Genomic DNA, 13,616 nt, shown 5'->3' on the forward strand with positions numbered 1-13,616 from the left:
CAGATATTCCACAGGAATACTACCTTGTATCCCTAGAAATAATTTAAATGAAACCATCCCTTAATAAGTCTGTACAGCATTGGAAATTCCATTCTGGACAAAATAGGTCACTGTGAGTAGTATATTTTAATTGAAAAGGGGCCCTTAAAAGTATGGAGGCGGGCCAGTAGGATCAGCAGACACATATACAGGGAATCAATGACAAGTAAACCATGCCCCTGGCTGTAAAACCAGTTATAACATCTGAGTTGGCCAGGAATTTGGTCACAATTAAGTTAGAGCCATTTCTGCAATATACAAGTGACAGTAAATACTCAGCCTTACACTGTAGACAGTGGCAACACCAAACTAAATTTGGTAAGAAACCTGCTTCCTATAGGTCAGCTCTCCAAACTTACACATGGAGTTAACTACTATCCTGCTTGTTATGTCATTTAAACTAATTTTAAAAGATTAGTTTTAAAAGGAATTGATAAAACTAGAACATCAGGATTTTCAATGCCTATGATTCTTAAAGCAGCATCTTTATTGCTTTAAGCAGTGATAGCAGTAATGGTGATGGAATACTTGAAGGAAGCTTTCCAAATTCCAGTTGTTTTCCTAATCCTTTCTCTCCCAAAGACCCACTGGTACTGCTTGGCCATTTGTCACCACCATCTCTAGTCCTGAGGCCTCACTCCTGAGGATGCAACACTTGCTGTGTTTGGGGACTGTTCCTATACAAAGTTTCGAGAGGGATGCAAGTTTGGGGTACAGGGCCCCAGCTTTCCAAAATAAGACTACAACTTTCAGTGCAGATATTCTGGCAGCTTGAATGAGAGGAGTGCTCCCATAAGTGTTGTCCAGTCCTCTCCTGAATGATCCAGGTGTGTTTACACTGGCTTTGGGTCATCAGTGTGCTACATGTATGGATGACACAGACATGCTGACCTGAACAGCTATGTCAGTCCTCTCTGCTTCCAATCAATAGTACATCGGACTTCAGAGTTTCCCCCCGTTTCTGTTACACTGCTAATTACTGTCTCAAGTCTCTGGCTTCATCTTTCAATCGCTGAACAGATTCAAGGAGATTGTCTTCCTCATGAAGTTCACTCTCTAGAAAGGCATTTCTTTTAATGGTCTGATTCAGCCCCTGCTTGAAGTCTTGAAAGACATAGTAGTAGCTCATTTTGCTCTTTCCAAGTCATATTTGCTTGTTCTATCTCCCTGACATATGATCTTTAATTGCTTTAGTCTGTGCAAGGTCATCTTCTAATGCAGAGATATGTTGGTAGCCTTCAGAAAACTGCATTTCAAACTTTTCTTAATTGTTTTGAGTTCCATTTGGAGGCAGTTATTTTCTGACAAAAGATCCCAATTCTTGGTTTCAGTTTGTTGCAGCTGGGTCTCTGCCTCAGCTTCATATTCTTGGCTTCCCTCTTGGAATTCACCCTGTTTCCCTTGTGTATTTTCTGCCTGCTGCTTATATTGTAGAGCTAAGTCTTTCCAGCAACTAGTTTTTTCCTCCTCAGAGCTGAAAGTCTTTCTACCTGAGTACAACAGGGTAAGAATATGAAGAGAGATCTATTACTCTCAAGGCATGCTACCTGGGCTCTCAGTGACTGAGGACTCCGCCAACCCAAACTTTAGCTCCCTCTCTTTACTCAGCTGGATTATTCTTCCCTATCTTGCTAAGCTTATTTTTTCACAGATATAGCCATCACATTCCTCCTCTTGTTATTCCTCTGTTATATTGAAAAAAAGTGAGTCCAGACCCAAATGACCAAAGGAACTCTAAACTTCTTATAATATGCAAATTACTTGAAAATATTGAACCAGTTAATTGAAAAGTATTTATTATATGTCTCCTAGTAGATATCATGCTAGGTGTTGTTCATGTGCCTACAATAATAGGGATTTGTGAATATCCAAAACATCTTTTTGATAAAGTCATTGGAAGTTTTGGCTTCACAGAACAATAAAACTTGGACCTGTCCTTCAAGAAGCATATTGTTTTGTTAACTCCCCTATGCTGCTAGCTACAGTCAGGTTAAGTCAACAAGTATTTTTTATGTACCTCCTAAATGCTGGGATACTAAGAAAGGGGAAAAACAATCTCTTCCTTCAGGAATTACACAGTCAAATGAGGGAGACAACATGCCAACACTTGTGTACAATTGATATTTATATACAGGATAGATTGGAGATAATCTCAGTGGGAAAGCAGTAATATATATCTTTTTAAAACCCTTACCTTCTGTCTTAGAATCAGTACGGCATTTTGGTTCCAAGGCAGAAGAGTAAGGGCTAGGCAATGGGGGTTAAGTGGCTTGCCCAGGGTCACACAGCTAGGAAGTATCTGAGGTCAGATTTGAATCCAGGACCTTCCATCTCTAGGCCTGGTTCTCAATCCACTGAGTCATCCAGCTGCCCCTCTAAATTACTTCTCTTGGGGAGCCTGGGAAGATGGCTGCTTAGACACAGCAAAACTCCAGACCTCTGAAAATCCTTCCACACCAATCAAAAACAAAGTGCTTTGAGGGGACAGAAAATCAAATCTAACAATAGGACAGAGCTGGAGGACTCTTCTGCTGGACTCAACTTAAAAGGTACACCAAAAAAAGCCTGAATTTTTGAACTGTTGGGTTCCAGGGAAAGGAAGAAGGAACATCCCAAGACCCCTCCCCTGTGCTGAGTCTCCAGCAGTTCCTGGAATCTCTGGGCAGGCAAAGGTGCTCATCCAGAGGGAGTGCTTTGCTGGCACAGCTGTGCCAGGCTCAGGATGTTGAACACAGATGGCATGGAGGCAGGTGGAAGAGAAGGGCAGAGGGTAGCCTAGTCGCAGCCAAAACACTCCATCTTGCCCCCCCCCCTTCTCAAGTTTTTGGCCTCAAGGCACATCCAGCTCTGCAGATCAACTCCACCCTGACTTAATCTTATCAATAGGGCAGATAAAAAGTCTTCAGAGGGCAAGGAAGCTCCATCACCCCTCCCGCATAGATTGCACTGAAAGAGCTGTGAGCACCTACACCTTCAGTTTCTTCTGCCAGCTAGGGAAGATCTGACCTCAGGGCTCATTAAAACCATCAGCTTAAGCTAGTCAATCAGCAGAGCAGAGAAGAAACCCCTTCAGGACAGAATAGCCCAAACACACAGATACAGAAAATAATCAGAGGAGCAAGATTATAGCCAATTACAGAGGGGAAAGAAGGAAAAAAATATGACTAAACAACAGAAAAAGAAAAAAGAAATTACAATCAAAAGCTTCTAGTCAGGTAATGAACAAAGAGCCAATGGAACAGAGGAGGATGAAGGAACACCAAGAAAAAACACTGGAACTCCAGCATATTGGACACAGGCTTTGGAAGAACTCAAAATTCAATCAACTCAAGAACTCAAAAAACAATTAAGAGATGCTGAAGATAATTGGGAAAAGAAAATACATAAACTCGAACAAGAATATAGTGTCTTGAAAGCCAAGATTGACCAGCTTGAAAACGAAGCAAAGAAGGTGAAAGATGATCTACAAAGAAAATCAGACTGGAAGGAGAAGGATGACCAAAAAACCAGGGATGAAATTCAGTCCTTAAAAATTAGAATCCAACAATGAGAAGCAAATGACTTCACAAGGCAGCAAGAATCTATAAAACAAAATCAAAATACTGAAAAAAATTGAAGAAAATATGAAACACCTCATTAACAAAACCTCAGATCTTGAAAACAGATCAAGGAGAGACAATTTAAGAATTATTGGACTACTGGAATATCATGACAAAAGGAAAAGCCTGGACATCATCCTACAAGAAATTATCCAAGAAAACTACCCTGACATTCTCGAACAAGAGGGAAAAATGAAGATTGATAGAATCCACAGGTCACCTCCTACATTTAATTCCCAATTGACAACTCCCAGAAATGTTATAGCCAAATTCAAGCACTACCAGACCAAGGAAAAAATATTACAAGCTGATAAGAAGAAGTCATTCAGATATCATGGAACCACAGTTAGGATAACACAGGATCTGGCTGAATCTATACTGAAGGACTGGAAGGCATCGAATATGATATTCCAGAAAGCAAGGGAACTGGATCTACAACCAAGAATCAACTACCCAGCAAAACTGACTATATTCTTTTTTTTACCATTTATTTTTATTTTTAAAATACTATATATATATAAATTTTTAAAGAATATTTTTCCATGGTTATATGATTCATATTCTTTCCCTCCCCCCTAAACCTCACCCTCTCACTCTCCCTGTAGCCAATGCACAATTCCACTGGGTTTTATATGTATCATTGATCTAGACCTATTTCCATATTACTGATATGGAACTACTGGGGTGGTTGTTTAGAGTCTACATCCCAAATCATATACCCATCAACCCATGGGTTCAAGCAGTTAAAACTGACTACATTCTTGCAGAGGGAAGTATGGTCACTTAATAAAATAGAAGACTTCCAAGCATTCATAAAGAAGAGACTGGACTTAAACAGAAAATTTGATGTCCAAACACAGAATTCAAGAGAATCACCAAAAGGTAATTAAGAGAGGGGAAAAAAAACAAAAAAACAAAACTTTTTTTAAGGGGCCTAATAAGTTCAAATGATTTGTATTCCTATAAGAAAAGATGATATTGGTAACTCTTCAAGATTGTTATTATCATCAGGATAGCTAGAAGAAGTATACTTAGAGGGAACAGTGACAAACTGTGTAGGATGAAATGTCAAGATATATGTGTGTGTGTTTGTGTGTGTGTGTGTGTGTATGAAACTAGAGGTAAAAAAAGGATAATATTAAGAGAAATGAGAAAAGAGACAAAATGGGGTAAATTTATGTTTCATAAAGAAGTGAAGGTTGGGAGATGGGGAGAAGACCAATACACTGGAAGGGTAAAGAGGTTGGAGACAGGAAATACTTCTTACGTGCATGGAAATTGACTCAAAGAGGGAAAAACAATCAGATCCATTGAGGCAGAGAATTGATTCGTGCTCTATAGAGAAGTAGAAGGGTAACAAATGGACTTCTGGGTAGGGAAGCAAAACTAGGGAGGGAGAGTGTTGGGGGTAGCTTAAAAAGACCCTAAAAATAAGAGGGGAATAAGATGGGAGGTGGGGAGAAAGAGGAGTAAAATAAGGGAGGGGATTAGGGGGACTGATTAAAAACAAGACACTGGTATAGAAGAAAATAGTGAAAGAAGAAAGGGCAGGACAAGGAGAGGGAATAAAAATGTTGGAGAATACACAAATGGATATCATAACTCTGAATGTGAATAAGATGAACTCACCCATAAAACAGAAGCAAAGAGCAGAGGGGATTAGAAACCCTATGTTGTCTACAAGAAACACACATGAGGCAGGTAAACACACACAGGGTTAAGTTAAAAGGCTGGAGCAAAATCTATTGGGCATCAACTGAGAAAAAGGCAGAAGTCACAATCATGATATCTGACAAATCCAAAGTAAAAATAGATCTAATTAAGAGAGATAGGGAAGGTGATTACATCCTGATAAAAGGCAATATAGACAATAAGGAAATATCAGTATTCAACATGTATGCACCAAATGGTATAGCATCCAAATATCTAAAGAAGAAATTGGTTAAGCTTAAGGAGGAAGTAGATAATAAAACTATACTAGTGGGAGACCTGAACCTTCCTCTATCAGATCTAGATAAGTCAAACCAAAAAAATGGATGAGAAAGAGGTAAAAGATGTGAATGAAACATGTGGAGAAAAATAAATAGGGATAAAAAGGAATACACCTTCTTTTCAGCAACACAAGGTACATTTACAAAGATTGACCATGTACTAGCACATAAAAACAGGGCAAACAAGTGCAAAAGAGCAGAAATAATAAATGCAAACTTTTCAGATCATAATGCAATAAAAATAATAATTAGAGTACATGGAGGGGGCAGCTGGGTAGCTCAGTGTATTGAGAGTCAGGCCTAGAGACGGGAGGTCCTAGGTTCAAATCTGGCCTCAGACACTTCCCAGCTGTGTGACCCTGGGCAAGTCACTTGACCCCCATTGCCTACCCTTACCACTCTTCTGCCTTGGAGCCAATACACAGTATTGACTCCAAAACGGAAGGTAAGGGTTTTAAAAAAAAAAAAAGAGTACATGCAGAGGCAAGCCAAAAATTAATTGGAAATTAAATACCATGATTCTCCAAAATTGGTTAATTAAAGAACAAATCATAGAAACAATTAATAAGTTCGTTGAAGAGAATGAAAGTGATGAGATATCCTATCAAAATTTATGGAATGCAGCCAGAGCAGTTCTCAGGGGAGAATTTATATCCTTGAGTGCATATATTAACAAATTAGGGAGGGCAGATGTCAATGAATTTGGCTTGCAAATTAAAAAACTAGAAAGTCAACAAATTAAAAATTCCCAGATGAAAACTTAATTAAAGATCCTAAAAATCAAAGGAGAAATTAATAAAATTGAAAGTAAAAGAACTGTTGAATTAATAAATAAGACTAGAAGCTGGTATTTTGAAAAAAACAAGTAAAATAGACAAAGTACTGCTCAATCTAATAAAAAAGAAAAGAAGAAAAAAATTAACAGTATCAAAGATGAAAAGGGAGACCTCACCTCTAATGAAGAGGAAATTAAGGCAATCATTAAAAACTATTTTGCCCTATTATGACAATAAATATTGTAATCTAGGTGATATGAATGAATATTTACAAAAATATAAATTGTCTACATTAACAGCATAAATAGAATACCTAAATAATCCCATATCAGAAAAAGAAATTGAACAATTCATCAAAGAACTCCCTAAGAAAAAATCCCTAGGACCAGATGGATGGATTCACAAGTGAATTCTATCAAACTTTCAAAGAGCAACTAATCCCAATACTATACAAACTATTTGACATAATAAGCAAAGAAGGAAAACCGTAGACCAGGGGTCAGCAACGTATGGCTCTTGAGCCATATATGGCTCTTTTGAGGGCCAGATATGTCTCTTTCTGAAGGAGCCATAAAGTCAATTTTTTTTTCAGGCTCTGTTACAGGAGTGCACACTGTGAGCACTGTACGGCTCTTACAAAATTACATTTTAAAAAATGTGGCGTTTATGGCTCTCACGGCCTAAAAGGTTGCCAATCCCTGCTATAGACCAATCTCCCTAAGGAACATAAATGCAAAAATTTTAAATAAAATAATAGCAAAAAGACTCCAGCAAGTGATCACGAGAGTTATTCATTATGATCAAGTGGGATTTATATCAGGAATGCAAGGATGGTTCAATATTAGGAAAACCATCCACATAATTGACTATATCAACACACAAACCAACAAAAATCACATGATTATATCAATAGATCCAGAAAAAGCCTTTGACAAAATATAACACCCATTCCTATTGAAAACACTAGTAAGTAGGGCTAGAAAGTAGGAAGAGAAGGGCCTTTCCTAAAAATAATAAACAGTATATATCTAAAACCATCAGCAAGCACCATCTGCAATGGGAATAAATTAGAAGCCTTCCCAGTAAGATCAGGAGTGAAAGAAGGATGCCCATTATCATCTCTATTATTTAACATTGTACTAGAAATACTAGCAGTAGCAATTAGAGAAGAATGACCTCCAAGAATTGATGCAGAGTGAAAGGAGCAGAACCAGGAGAACCCTGTGTTATTGGAAATTTTGGCATCTTTGGACTACATTTCCCATGAGCCTACTGGATTCCTGTGATTATGCACTGATGTAGACAGGGGGATAAAATGGAGGGACTGCTGTTCTTCTTCCTCTTTGCTTCCTAACATGGCAAGAAAGGGCGGGCTGCTTGAACAGCCTATGCTAGTCTGACATGTGGCTTTATTTTCTATTGACTACTAATAAATCTTACAAAATCATAATATTTTTAAAGTCATCATTATATATTCATTTTATTTTTTACAATGATGGTGATCCAAAGTTGGAGAAAGAATTCTTGGTTTTTTAAAGATAAACTATGTAAGATAAAATTTGAAAATCCACAGTTTTCCTGCCATGGATTTTCACCCTCTACCCACCTCAATAACTCTAAGAGAACTCCAAACTCTCTCCAGAACTGCTGGCCTGATTCTGCTGTTTTTGTGTTTTTGTGTTTTTATATTTTTATATTTTTGTGTTTTTGTTTTTGTTTTTTTCCTCTTTTTCCCATTTTCCCCGGCCACCTGGCTGCTTTCGTTTGAGCATCTTTTCTGGGAGCTGTTGGCCAGAAGGGAAAAGCCACTTCTCTTGCTGATCCAAGCTACCTGCTGTTTCTGATCCCCTTGGCTGCCAATCCAGCCTTCTCTGGCTGCCCTCGCTTGCCCCTCCCTGGAAAAGGAGCTCTTGATGCTGCTAATGTTCCTGATACCAGACAATGCCAGGAGATCCTTGCTGTGCCTGGAGCTGCTGTTGCTACTGATTGGAAAGTATAAATCCCTCCTCTTCATTGAAAGTGCTTACTCACTACTCACTGCTTGCTTTGGAAGCCCAGGTGTGTTTCTTCTTAGACAATATTTAGCCTCCTAAAGGACTTTTACTGAAGGAGAGCTTCTAATTCTAACTCTCTGTCCACATGGCAGAGGTAGCACATGACCCCTAGTGTTTTACACCAGGGGGAAGGGGAAAGAAGGTTACCCTTTAAATCAGAAAATTGAATGGCAAGCATGGCCCACATTGCCTATTTCAAATAGATTCCAGTTGTGGGATGTTTTTTCTTCCTACCATTCCTGGGTGCACTGAACCTTGTGATTATCTTACTAGAGATTCAGGGGAGAGATTCATCCCACTATGTCCTCTGGCCATTTGGACCTGTCCAGACTGTAAAATATATCCAATTTGGGATTCCTCTATACTATGTTCAGTAAGGAATTCGCTCTCACTATGGGAGATCCCAGAGCTCCATCTTTTGCTCCACCAAGAGGAACTTGAATGGATAAATACTGGAGGAGGGGAAGGAACCTTAAAAGAGATCTGGAAGTTTATTGATGTTAACTATTTTGAGTTCATTCCCCTCCATAATATTAAACAAGTCTATTGGAATTGATAAAAAGGATTTTGACTGTTCTGCCTGTACTCTGACACTGCTTATATTATTGTATTTGCTGATTTCTTTAAGGTTTATTTTTTTTAAGTTTATCCGTATTAATCTAATTAACATCTATTTTGTTATATGATTCTTTATCTGTACCATTTCCCTATGATTTTACTGAACAACATATCATTGTAAAAAGTCCATAAGCCTTATGTATCCTGGATTTGTCATCTCAGCTAACGAAGTCACATGTTGCTTATACAGCCATTTCTTTTATTTTGCCTTTGTTAATTGTCACATAAATGACAACCTATATTAACAACCTTTGGAGAATTTAATGTCTTAAAATTTTAAACTGATTTTTAAGAAGTTTTCAGAAGTGAATTTTTAGAAATAAGGGCCCACTGGTAGTTGAAGAGATGTGCTATGGCACTATTTTAATTTATTTCCCTACTTCAGCTTTTGTAAAAAAGTAATAGATAGAAATCTGAAGTAATTTTCACTATTTAGTCCTCAGCTTCATGTGAAATGGGTGGGATATTTTGGAGACAGGTCTGTAAACTGTTACAGTCTCATACCAGAGGGAGTGAACTGCCCCAGAGGCTTAGTTACCTTGTAATGGATTATAATCTCATCTAGGAGGTATGAAGGATTTTCTCTGAAGTCTAGTATCTCGAAATTCTTTTTATATATTTGTAACTCTTCAGCTTATTCTACTTTTTCACCAGAAGGATCTAGACTTCTTGGTGACATTTTAGATCCAAAAAGTTTTTTTTTTATCATTTTTGGGTTTTTTTTAAGTCTCTGTCTCACATTTTGGATGAAGGCAGTAATAGATTTTGTTAAAAATATCTCAGAAATATTTTGCTATATCTGTTGAATTTGTGACAATTATCCATCAGTTGATAGATTTTTTAAATATCACACAGCAAGTGGCTATATAGAAACTCATGTGAATCCTATATCATAATGGGTTTATTTGCTATTGTCATTAAATGTGTTATTATAATTTTGGGGATTTTGGTACTTCTTTGAATGTGCATTTTCTACTATATTACTGTTTTTATAAATCTACTGGGGGCAGCTGGGTAGCTCAGTTGATTGAGAGTCAGGCCCAGAGACGGGAGATCCTGGGTTCAAATCTGGCCTCATACACTTCCTTGCTATGTGGCCCTGGGCAAGTAACTTAACCCCCATTGCCTAGCCCTTACCACTCTTCTACCTTAGAACCAATAAGACAGAAGGTATGGACTTTAAAATAAATAAACAAATAATTAATAAATAACTAAATAAATCTGCTATTTTGTAAAAGTCATTTGCACTCACACAGTGGTTCATGGCAAAGTTTGAAAAGAAATGGATCTCATTTTGGGTGAGAAACCTTTGTGTTCTACCTCTGATTGGCTGATAGTATGTCACTGATTCTAAGCTATATATTTTTGATTTTTAAAACATTCTTTTTAATTATTCTTTTCTCTTATACATGCAATACAGTATTTGAGTTTCTTTTTTCTTTCATTTTTGTACTTGAAACTCATTATTAATATTAATCTTTTTTGATTTTGCAGTAATATAAGTTAAATATAAATATATATTTGTTATAATATTAATGCATACCCAAAAAGCTTTAGACTATGGAAACCACCATTTATTGATAAATGTTATAGGACTGTGATTAATGATTGTGTCTGTTTCCAGGAGAAAGGAACAAAAGAGCCACTATACAGTGCAAAGAAGCACATGGTCAAGGAGACCAACCAATCCCAATGGGATTGATGAGAATCTGCAGTGTCTAGGAGCACAAGGTCAAAAAAGACCAAACCAGTCCAGGTAGGATTGATGAACTTCTATGCCAATACTAAAGGACTTGAACCTAGTGTTTGAGGTTTTAGTTTCTGGCTGTTCTGACATATGTTAGAGGCCGGCCTTCCCTGATCTACATCCTAGTCAAGTATTGAGGATTGGCTATCATCCTGGCTCTCCCTGTCCCTGAGAGTGAAGGTAAAATCAGACCAGGGAATGACACTTCCCTTTCACACAAAAATCTAGTCCTTTTTCTCTCTTAGAGTATGGCAACTTCCTGTAGTCTTGGCTGCCAATGGGTAAGTGCAATATTACTGCATTTTGTCCTACAGACTTGAGGGATAGAAATCACTTTAATTGGGACTTGATTCAAGGACCTGTTATAAGTTTATTTTTCCTTTGCTTACATTTTTACACATAAGTCCTTGACATTTTATATTTCATTCTCAAGTTATTTTTTCTCTTTATTTGAATTTTCTGATGTTTTTGATTTCTTTTGCAATTGATTCATACACCCCCATAACTCAACCATGTATCCTTAGACGATTTGGATGTTTGTCACTATTCTCCTCAGGAGGGAATGTATTATTATTATCCTTGGGGGTTATGTATGATTATCCTATGATACAAAGTTAAATTCTTTTGAGAGTAATTTCAGGATAAGAAACTTGCTACCTCCCCAAATCCAAAAAGTGAACTATTTGGAGAAGGCACCATGAAGATTCCTGCAGAAACCTATACTGTATCAAGAAAATCCAGAATGAAATTTGGGGTACAGTTGATTGAACTGCGGATGGTTGAATGTATTTGTTTTGGATGTACACTCTTATGCTGAAGAGAACTGATTGGCTTTTTGTCAATGCGCCTAGTGATCATTGGTTTTGTCATCTTTTCTTTTTATCCCCAAATTACTGTAATTTAAAAGTTGGTTATGTTTTCAAGATCCTTCAGAGACACCAGTTTTCCTTAGCTCTCAGTGGGGAATGTGTTATTGGAAATTTTGGGGTCTTTGAATTACATGAGCCCACTGGCTTCCTGTCATTATGCACTGACGTAGACAGAGGGATAAAATTGAGGGGCTGGTGTTCCTCTTCCTCTTTGCTTCCTATTGCAGCAGGGAATGGCAGGCTGCTTAAACAGCCTAAGCTAGGATGGCGCATGGCTTTATTTTCTAGTGACTACTAATAAATCTTATAAAACCATAATATTTTTAAAGTTATCATTATATATTCATTTTTTATAACCATATACACAGAGACTGATACACTGTGGCACAATCTATTGTAATGGACTTCTCTACTAGCAGCAATATAAGAATCCAGGACAATTCTGAGGGACTTATGAGAAAGAACGCTATTTACATCCAGAGAAAGAACTGTGGAAGTAGAAACACAGAAGAAAAACAATTGCTTGATCACATGGGTCGATGGGGACATGATTGGGAATGCAGACTCTAAATGATCACCCTAATACAAATATTAATAATATGGAAATAGGTCTTGATCAATGACATATGTAAAACCCAGTGGAATTACTTGTTGGCTATTGGGGGGGGGCATGGGAGAAAAGGAGGGAAAAAACATGAATCATGTAACCATGGAAAAATATTCTAAGTTTTTGGATTCTGGGAAGATGGCAGCTTATACAAAGAACATCTTATAACCACCGCATGCTTCCACACTGAGATAGAAAATAATGCACTTTGAGAAAAAAAGAGGACCAAATCTAACAACGGGACAGAGCAGGGGGACCCTACTGCTGTATAGCTAAAGAGGTACATCAAGAAAAAGGCTTGAATTCTTGAACTGTCAGGTCTGTGGGTATAGAAGGGCTAGATGAGCTAACATAATGAAAATGACCATTCTACCCAAATTAATTTACCTATTTAGTGCCATACCTATCAAACTACCAAGAAACATTTTTACTGAATTAGAAAAAACTATAACAAATTTCATTTGGAAGAAAAAAAGATCAAGAATATCAAGGGAAATAATGAAAAAAAAGCGAAAGAAGGCAGCCTAGCAGTACCAGATATTAAACTATACTATAAAGCAGTAGTCATCAAAACAGGATGGTACTGGCTAAGAGACAGAAGGGAGGATCAGTGCAATAGACTTGGGGTAAGTGACATCAGCAAGATAGTCTATGATAAAGCCAAAGAGCCCAACTTTTGGGACAAAAATCCACTATTTGACAAAAACTGCTGGGAAAATTGGAAAACAATATGGGAGAGATTAGGTTTAGACCCACATCTCACACTGTACATGAAGAAACCAGTGGAAATGCACATTGGTTACTGGGGGTTGGGGGATGGAGGGAGAGAGAGCAAAAACATGAATCATGTAACCATGGAAAAATTTTTTCTAAAAAATAAAAATAAATCAATTAATTAAACAAAAATTTTCAAAGTGAAAAAAAAGAGAGAGGGGGGAAAAAAGAACTGATAAGGTTACCCAGAATTCCAGAATAGAAGTTATGGATTTCACTTGGCTATACTTTAGGAAGCTTTTTCCTCTCTTAGTTATTTATAATTTATTCCTGTTTTTAGCTTGCTTTTACACAGTGTTTTGAATGTTGTAATTTCCATTAAACTATGAGCTTCTTGAGATTAAAAATAATAAGTAAATTACTTCTGTTTTCAAAGTAATGACTTAGAGTTTTCTTTAATTTTTTTCATTAAAATTTTTTTCAATAAGCAAAAGTCAGTTTTCTTTATTTTCTGCCCCCTTTCCCACTATTGGAAAATAGAGTATTTGTAATAAATACAAATAGTCAAGCAAAAAAATCCCTGAGTAGGCCATATTTAAAAA

At 37.2% G+C, this 13,616-nt stretch overlaps 1 pseudogene; it reads right to left on the reverse strand.

Moving 5' to 3' along the window:
- Positions 1-511: 511 nt before the first annotated feature.
- Positions 512-8,419, reverse strand: LOC123253522 (annotated as a pseudogene).
- Positions 8,420-13,616: the final 5,197 nt, after the last annotated feature.

Source organism: Gracilinanus agilis, chromosome X (genome assembly GCF_016433145.1).
Source record: "Gracilinanus agilis isolate LMUSP501 chromosome X, AgileGrace, whole genome shotgun sequence".
NCBI lineage: Eukaryota > Metazoa > Chordata > Mammalia > Didelphimorphia > Didelphidae > Gracilinanus > Gracilinanus agilis.